The sequence below is a fragment of the Ornithorhynchus anatinus genome, chromosome 17 (assembly GCF_004115215.2).
Source record: "Ornithorhynchus anatinus isolate Pmale09 chromosome 17, mOrnAna1.pri.v4, whole genome shotgun sequence".
In the NCBI taxonomy this organism is placed as follows: domain Eukaryota; kingdom Metazoa; phylum Chordata; class Mammalia; order Monotremata; family Ornithorhynchidae; genus Ornithorhynchus; species Ornithorhynchus anatinus.
Window position 1 is genome coordinate 45,179,305 of NC_041744.1, and position 7,807 is coordinate 45,187,111.

General features: G+C 45.9%; 1 long non-coding RNA gene across 1 annotated transcript; it reads left to right on the forward strand.

The window, feature by feature from the left end:
* Positions 1–4,294: 4,294 nt before the first annotated feature.
* On the forward strand, positions 4,295–7,365 carry LOC114817938. Its single transcript, XR_003765775.2, has 3 exons — positions 4,295–4,450; positions 5,783–5,824; positions 7,216–7,365. It is a non-coding gene; the product is annotated as an uncharacterized LOC114817938 (long non-coding RNA).
* The last annotated feature ends 442 nt before the right edge of the window (positions 7,366–7,807 follow it).

The following is a 7,807-nucleotide window of genomic DNA, read 5'->3' on the forward strand; positions in this document are numbered from 1 at the left end:
AAAACAAAAGAGAACTACCATGCATTGGAAGACCTAAAACGGTGAGGTTTATCTCTCTGCCCTTTCTAAGGTGATTAGAAGAATGGCTTTATGAACGCAAACTGACGATAACACTATAGACCCACCTAAAAACTTTGAGAGAAAATTCCATCCAACTTCAAAGCAATTTCACTTCCTATGCTTTGTTTAAGAACGTCTGATGCACTGAGTATTTTGTCCTCTAAGTTTTCAATCTGTACAGCTTTGGGAGGCTGCCACTCTGGACTGGATCTTTCCTGGATGAGGTAGGCCCTGGTAGAAGCAGAGGTAGGTGCGGGTCAGAAGGGAGAAATTTTCTAATTCCCAGCAAGGGTGGTGGCGGGGAGGGGAGGCGTTCAAGGGATATCCTCAGGGTGGCCCTGGGAGCCGGCAAGTGTTGCCTCGATGGCTGTCAGTGCATTTACTCCTGCCTTAGCTTTTCCACTTCAAAATCTGATGGTAGGATTTTTGTTCCCCACACACAACAAGGAGAGAATCGGCGTTCCTAAATCCGGGGAAGAAATGAGGCAAAGGGGCAGCAGAGTAAGAAGAATTCACGCGATGGTGCCTGCCGTCGGAGTCATGGCCACTGCCCCTGTGGCCCCTTATTGCAGCGGGGGGAAGCAGGGGCAGTCTGGTGAGAGGGGAGCGGGGCGGAAGGAGGTGGCAGCCGAGGCCTCCCTGAGGAGGGCAGATGGAGGATCTAAGCCCACTGCAGCACTGCCACTAGGTGCCCCCTGATCCTCAGTGGGAGTCCCACTGCAGGGCGCATAGTGGCAATGCAGGGGAGGGAACGGCAGGGAAGAGGGGATTGCTGGGGACCCCTTCTGTATCTTCTCCTCTCTCCACCTCCCTTCCTTTTTCTCCAGCCACCTCCATTTCTCCTCCTTCCCGTTCTTCCCCAGAATAAAAGGAAAAACTATTGTTTCAACAGCACCCCTAAATTTGAAGATCCAAGGCCTCCAGTCAAGCCACCTCTACCGTCATTCTGGACGCTGAACATCCCGAGGGAAACCATTCTGAAGCACTGCTGCCTCCACCCTAAGGACCCCAGCCCTCCAGCCAAGCCAGCTCCAGCTTCTTCCTGGACTCTCAACACCCCAGTGGAAACCCTCCTGAAGCACTCCTGCCTCCACTCTAAGGACCCCAGCCCTCCAGCCAAGCCAGCTCCAACTTCTTCTTGGACTCACAACACCCTGATGGAAACCCTCCTGAAGCACTCCTGACTCCATCCCAACCCCAAACAACCCCAGACCACAAGATGTCTTCTGGGCTTGGAGTTGTCTCTGATCTCCCTGTCCACTTCTCCACCTCCAACCCTCCCACCCTCCCGTCCCCCCACCCCACACACAATCCTGATCGCCCTGTCCTCCTCCCCCCGAAAACCCTAGCCACTTCTATCCCACCGTCGATCCCTGGGCCACGTCCCCCCGCGGTCCTGAAACGCCCTCCCTCCTCACCTCCGCCAAACTGATTCTCTTCCCCTCTTCAAAACCCTACTTAAAACTCACCTTCTCCAAGAGGCCTTCCCAGACTGAGCTCCTCTTCTCCCTCTACTCCCTCTACCACCCCCCCTTCACCTCTCCGCAGCTAAACCTCTTTTCCCCCTTTCCCTCTGCTCCTCCCCCTCTCCCTTCCCATCCCCTCAGCACTGTACTCGTCCGCTCAACTGTATATATTTCCATTACCCTATTTATTTTGTTAATGAATTGTACATTGCCTTGATTCTATTTAGTTGCCATTTTTTTTACGAGATGTTCTTCCCCGCGACTCTATTTATTGCCATTGTTCTTGCCTGTCCGTCTCCCCCGATTAGACTGTAAGCCCGTCAAACGGCAGGGACTGTCTCTATCTGTTGCCGACTTGTTCATTCCAAGCGCTTAGTACAGTGCTCTGCACATAGTAAGCACTCAATAAATACTATTGAATGAATGAATAAAGGTACCACAGGCCACCTGCCCCAGCCTCAGTCACCTGCATGAATCTAACAGGTTTAGGTACTTTATCATCCTTAGCCAAGGGGACCAGCAAGTTGAGTTTGTGTTTTTGAAGAATCCTCTTGGGGATGCCTATTAAGTGCAATTTCCCCATATAATTACAATTTTGCTTTCATTCAGATATTCCCAGTAAGGGCGGTACTTCCCAGTGTGGTTTTTTATCAGTTGTTCTCTTTCTTGATGTGTCTCTGGAATTTCCACATAGGCTTGTTTGGATTTGTCATTAGTATTTTGTCTGTTATTGTTGGTGTTGTTGTTTGACATCTTTATTAGGCTAGATCAGTCCAGGGACACCCCAAAACCTCTCCAAAGGCTGACCATTCCCTTTCAGGTTCATAAGGAGCCACCTTCACCTAAAGGGTTGAAGCTTGAAAGAAGCTCATGAGGATGCAGCTGCTGGGAGAAGGTAGAGACCAGCCAGGGCAGCTGCTCCGTTCTTAACCCACCCCTCTCTCCACACAAATGTGTGGAGAACCTGGGGAGTGCCACATCCCCGAGCAGACTGTGGAGGGAAGGTAGCTGATGATTCACCCTCCCACAAACAGCAGACTCACAGAGCCCAACTGCCATCTCTTTTCACCTCCTTACCACTATCTTCCCCTGCCCTGACATGAGGAAATGATGTTTGTTTGAATTGTGGATTCCCAGTGACAACCTTAAAACAGGCTAAGATTGACAGGTTTTCCAGCAGGATCACATGCTGAGGCTCCTTGGGTAATTCATCAAAGAAATCAAGAAACCTCAAAGCACAACACAACCAACATCCACTGCACTTGATTCTAATTTGACAATACATGTACAGCTCTCCTACAATCACACACATCCCTTCACTTTGCTCAGGTTCTACCTCAACCTTACAACATCACTGTGCAGCTATATTCACTTCCAGGCTCTTTAGACTCTTGCAGAATTTATCTTCTCAAGCGCAGGGATTGTGTTTACCAACTCTGTCAGAGTCTCCCATGAGCTTAGCTCAGTGTGCTCTGCATATTTTAAAGCATTACTTCTGACTTTTTTATTTCCCTTCAGATATTTCTGTCTCTTCCCAACAATTTTCACTCTGACTCTCAAATGATGACTAGGTTTTGGACAATGTTTAGAAATGAAAAATAAGGCGCATCTTCAAAACGTAGTGTCAGAAATGTGTAGGCAAACTCTGCTTCATCATCCACCCTGTCCCAGCTCCAGATTATAAAATCCTTGAGTGCAGAATTAATGTCTCCTTACTCTATTGTACTCTCTTGAGCACATTGGGCAGTACTTTGCACAAAAAAATGCCACTGATAGATTGATCTCTCCTCTACCCCAGTTCTCATAAACATATGCTTCAGAAGGAGTCATAGGTCAGGTTAGAAAGTTTGTTAGAGTGAGCAAAATGAAGGTCTGTGTTATTTGGCTTTTAATATGTTGCCTATGCTCTTTAAACCTCTCCAGCCCACTCTCCACGTCTCCCTCTTTGACTTTTTCTATCGGTTGTATTTCTCTCTGTCATTGGCTATATTTCTCTCTTCACCTGGTACCTTTTCTATCTCTCTTCCTCTTTCTAGGCCTATACGTGTCTTTGTATGAGTCAAAATAAAGAATTGAGGTTGTCAGTTCTAAAGAAAAAAAAAGATAGAAGATAAGTGAGTTGTTAATAGAAATTGCATAAAAGGTAAGGGAGAAATTATTTCTCTAAGACGTCACGTTTTAGTGGGTAAATTAAGATTTCAGGACATTCTGGGTGTTTGAGGACAGAGATATTTTTTTCTGTTGCAAAGATTATCATTATTGACATTATTATCGGTACTAGTAGGTTCACATAGTACAGTCTGGAAGTTCACTGCAGTGACTGTGGGAATCTTATGCCTTGCATTACTGGCCACAGCGGGTTTCTTGGCGGCCCAAGGTAAATAACTTTAAAACCAGTCCTAAAATAGTGAACAAACTTAACCTTTTAAATGACTTGCATCTAAAGAATGATCTAAATAGTGCAGTCCTGATAGTCTTTCTTATCTGATTTCTATAGTGATCCAGGGACAAGGAGTTTCTACAAACGTCTTTCCAAACCCATCTCCCAACAACATCAAAGAGACTGGTAGGTGCGAGCACTGAGCGGTCCAAATAACCAGCCCAGAGCAGCTCAGACAGAGACCAAAACTGCTTCTTCTGAGGCTGCAGTGCCCCTTATGTGGAACCAAAGTTCTTGTGTGTATGAGAGAAAGAGGTGGTAGAAACTGGGACAACCAAAGCTCAGGAAACATCTGATTCTGCACATAATTCTAACCCATTCTTGTTATCTAGGATGTGACTGGGGCCCTTGTCCAGAGGACTGGATTCAGTTAAGAAAAAGCTGTTACCTCTTCTCCAAAGATAAAAAGAACTGGCATGACAGCAAGAAGACTTGTGCAGCTCTGAAGTCCAGTTTGCTGTGGATAGACAGCGAGGAAGAGGAGGTAATTCTGAGGTTTCACATGAAAAGGGGAGGGGTTGTATAGGGATGGTCCACCGAGAGTCTCCCTGTGCTCTAGAGCTCTAGTCTTGGCTCTGCTCGGGAGCTGTTGTGTCACTGTTGGTTGGTCATTTAGTCTCCCTGATCTTCACCTTTTCCATCTGTCATTTGGAGGGAAGAACCCCTGCAATTTCTCTGCACTCTGAGGCCCTGTGAGATAATGTGCTTTGGATTCTCCAGGTGAAGGGCAATGTGACTTGAGGAAAGGACTTAATCCAACTCTCTTTGAAATCTGTAGGGTGACCATTATTGAGTACACACGCAGTATTAGACTTTTTAATCCCCAAATCACACACAGCTGGGCCCTGCCTCCTGGCTGCATAACGTAGCCACCGTTGCAGTATAAAACTAGAGTTAGAGCAGTGGTTGAAAGTCATTCAATCAATCAATCAGTGGTATTTATTGAGCACTTAGTTTGTGCAGATTACTGTACTCCGTGTTTGGGAGAATACAGTAGAGTGAATGAGTTAGAGAAGCAGCATGGCTTAGTGGAAAGAGCCCGGTCTTGGGAGTCAGAGGATGTGGGTTCTAATTCCGGCTCCACCACTTGTCTGCTGTGTGACCTCCGGCAAGTCACTTTACTTCTCTGTGCCTCAGTTACCTCATCTGTAAAATGGGGATTAAGACTATGTGCCCCATGGGGGATAACCTGATTAACCTGTATCTACCCCATCATTTGGCACATAGTAAGTGCTTAACAAATACCATAATTATCATTATAAACATGATTGCTGACTTCAAAGTGCTTACTTTCTAGAAGGGATTGATTGAGTGAGTATCAGGGACACTGAAGGATGATGTATCAGGATCCAGGCTGTTTATAGGATCCCTGAGACGAGATACTCTCACATCTCCACTTCCTTCATGAGAACCGAGCCTGGGTTTGCTATGATGGGACTCGGTAGGGGCTGTTCTTCAAAGAAGGAAAGACTCAATTTTCAAGCCAGTCCCCAACAGCTGAGTCTCAAGTTAATAATAACGTGTTCTTGACACCTTTTTCTGCCTAGGGAACTGGGTTGAGGGGGGATGAGAGTAATATGTAAAGAGAGACAACGATTGTGTCCTGGACTGAAATAGTCATGGAACAGGGTGGAATGTGGTTAGCAGGTTGAGTCTTCTACCAGACGAGAAACCTGGGAACCATGGATACTGGTAACTCCATACCTTTCTGACACAGCACTGTGCCTGTTTGGTCTGCTTTTGATTCTCAATAAGATTTCATAGTATTGTTTTCCATCTTTGCATGGATTGGGCTGACTCGTATTGGACCTGGTAGTTCCTGGAAGTGGGAGAGTGGCACAGCTTTCTCCAGTCATAGGTAAGCCTCAGGCTCTGAAAGACTGTTCTGTCTCCAAGGGGTTTGTCCCTGAGCTCCCCTTCAGTGTATGGAGGTCCCTGGTGCCCGGGCCCTGGGTTGGGGTGATGGTGGATATGGACAGTCCAGTCCAGTCAGGCTCCAGCAACAGAAGGAACCCTGTCCCTGGATTCATCCAGCTCCATGACCCCATTCTCTGCTCTGGTTTCCTCCCCGGAATGAGAGCAGGAAAGCAGCATCTCTACCTCTCACCTAGGCTGTGACTTAAGGTTCAGGAGCAGAGAGGAATTTCTCAGGGCAAGTCTAAAAGGCAGGAAATGATGTTAGCAGGATGCTTCCCTATCTGTCTCAGCACATACACTCTGCAACCCCGGAGCTCTAATCTCTGTCTCCCTGATAGCTAAGATTCTCAATGAAAGCTGCCTTCCAGTGTTTGGATAAGTGCATGAGTTGACATCATTAGCTGAAGTAAATTGAATTCAGCAGTCAGTACTCAGGACAATGCAGCCCCAAGGTTTTCCTCTCTGTCGTATGAAAGAAGGGCCATGTGTTCTGTTATTAAGGACTTTGAGTTTCTCACATCTATGAAGCTGGAAAATAAATCCATCTGTGTTACCCCTACTACAGACAATCAATTGACCATATCTGTTGAGCACTTACTGTGTGCAGAGCACTGTACTAAGTGCTTGGAAGAGTACAGTGTAACAGAATTGGTAGACAGGTTCCCTGTCTGCAACAAACTTACAGTCAAATGGGGGATACAGATACTTGTATGAATAAATTATGGATATGGACATTAGTGCTGTGGGGCTGAGCAGGTGGTTTATAAAAGTAGCAAATCCAAGTGAAATAGTGACAGAAGGGAGTGGAGGAGAGGAAGTGAGGGCTTAGTCAAGAAGGTCTCTTTGAGGAGATGTGTCTTCAATAAGGCTTTGAAGGTGGGGACAGTGATCATCTGTCAGATGTGAAGAGGGAGAACATTCCAGGCCAAAGGCAGGATATGGGAGAGAGGTCAGTGGTGAAATAGACGAGATCAAGATACAGTGAGCAGGTTGGTATTATGGGAGTGAACTGTGCGGGCTCGGTTGTAGTGGGAAATCAGGAAGGCAAGGTAGGAAGGGGAAAGGTAAGTGCTTTAAATTCCATGATTAGGAGTTTCTGTTTGATGCAGAGGCATATGGGCAACCATTGGGGGTTCTTGAGGAGTGGAGAAACATGGACTAAATAGTTTTGTAGAAAAATGATCCGGGCAGAAGAGTGAAGTATGGATTGGAGCTGGGAGAGACCAGAGGTAGTGAGGAAGCAGATATGATAATCAAGGCAGGAGAAGATCAATGCTTGGATTAACGTAGCATATATCACTAATCAAAAATAATTTCTATTATCCTTCACAGGCTCACTTTCGTCAAGATACAAACAGGTGGTAACTGCATCTATCAAAGTGGAAAATATGTCTTTGAAAGTAACTGTGAGGGTCTCAGGTTGTTCATTTGCAAACAGAGGACTCACTAGTCTGTCTATGAAAAACCCCAATTTTGGAATTTCATCTCAATCCCATCCCAGGTACCTCCTCACAAAGAATCCTGGATGCTCACCTGGTCAACTGCACTGATTTCTTGGTCATCAAAATGGTGCCCTTGTTTTTGCAAAGCAAAGTGTTCCTGGGTAGAATTGGACATTGTAGACTTGAGAGGAGTATCATCCCCAATGTTTCAGGGCCTCGTGAGATATTTCCATTCTAAACTTACTGATTCCCATGTGAAATCATTCAGTTACTTCTTCTTTAAAGAGATAGTGATATCTCTGTTACATAAAACAACACCACTTGTCTTCCACACTTGGATGTCTCGCAGTAGCATGCAGTATCTTGTGGTCCACCATAAATAATTATTACAGAAGAAAATGAATTTGTTAATGACTATAATTCTTAGATTATTCAACACATCCAACTCCCTTCAGGCTCATGGCTTCATGAATCCTGAAAAA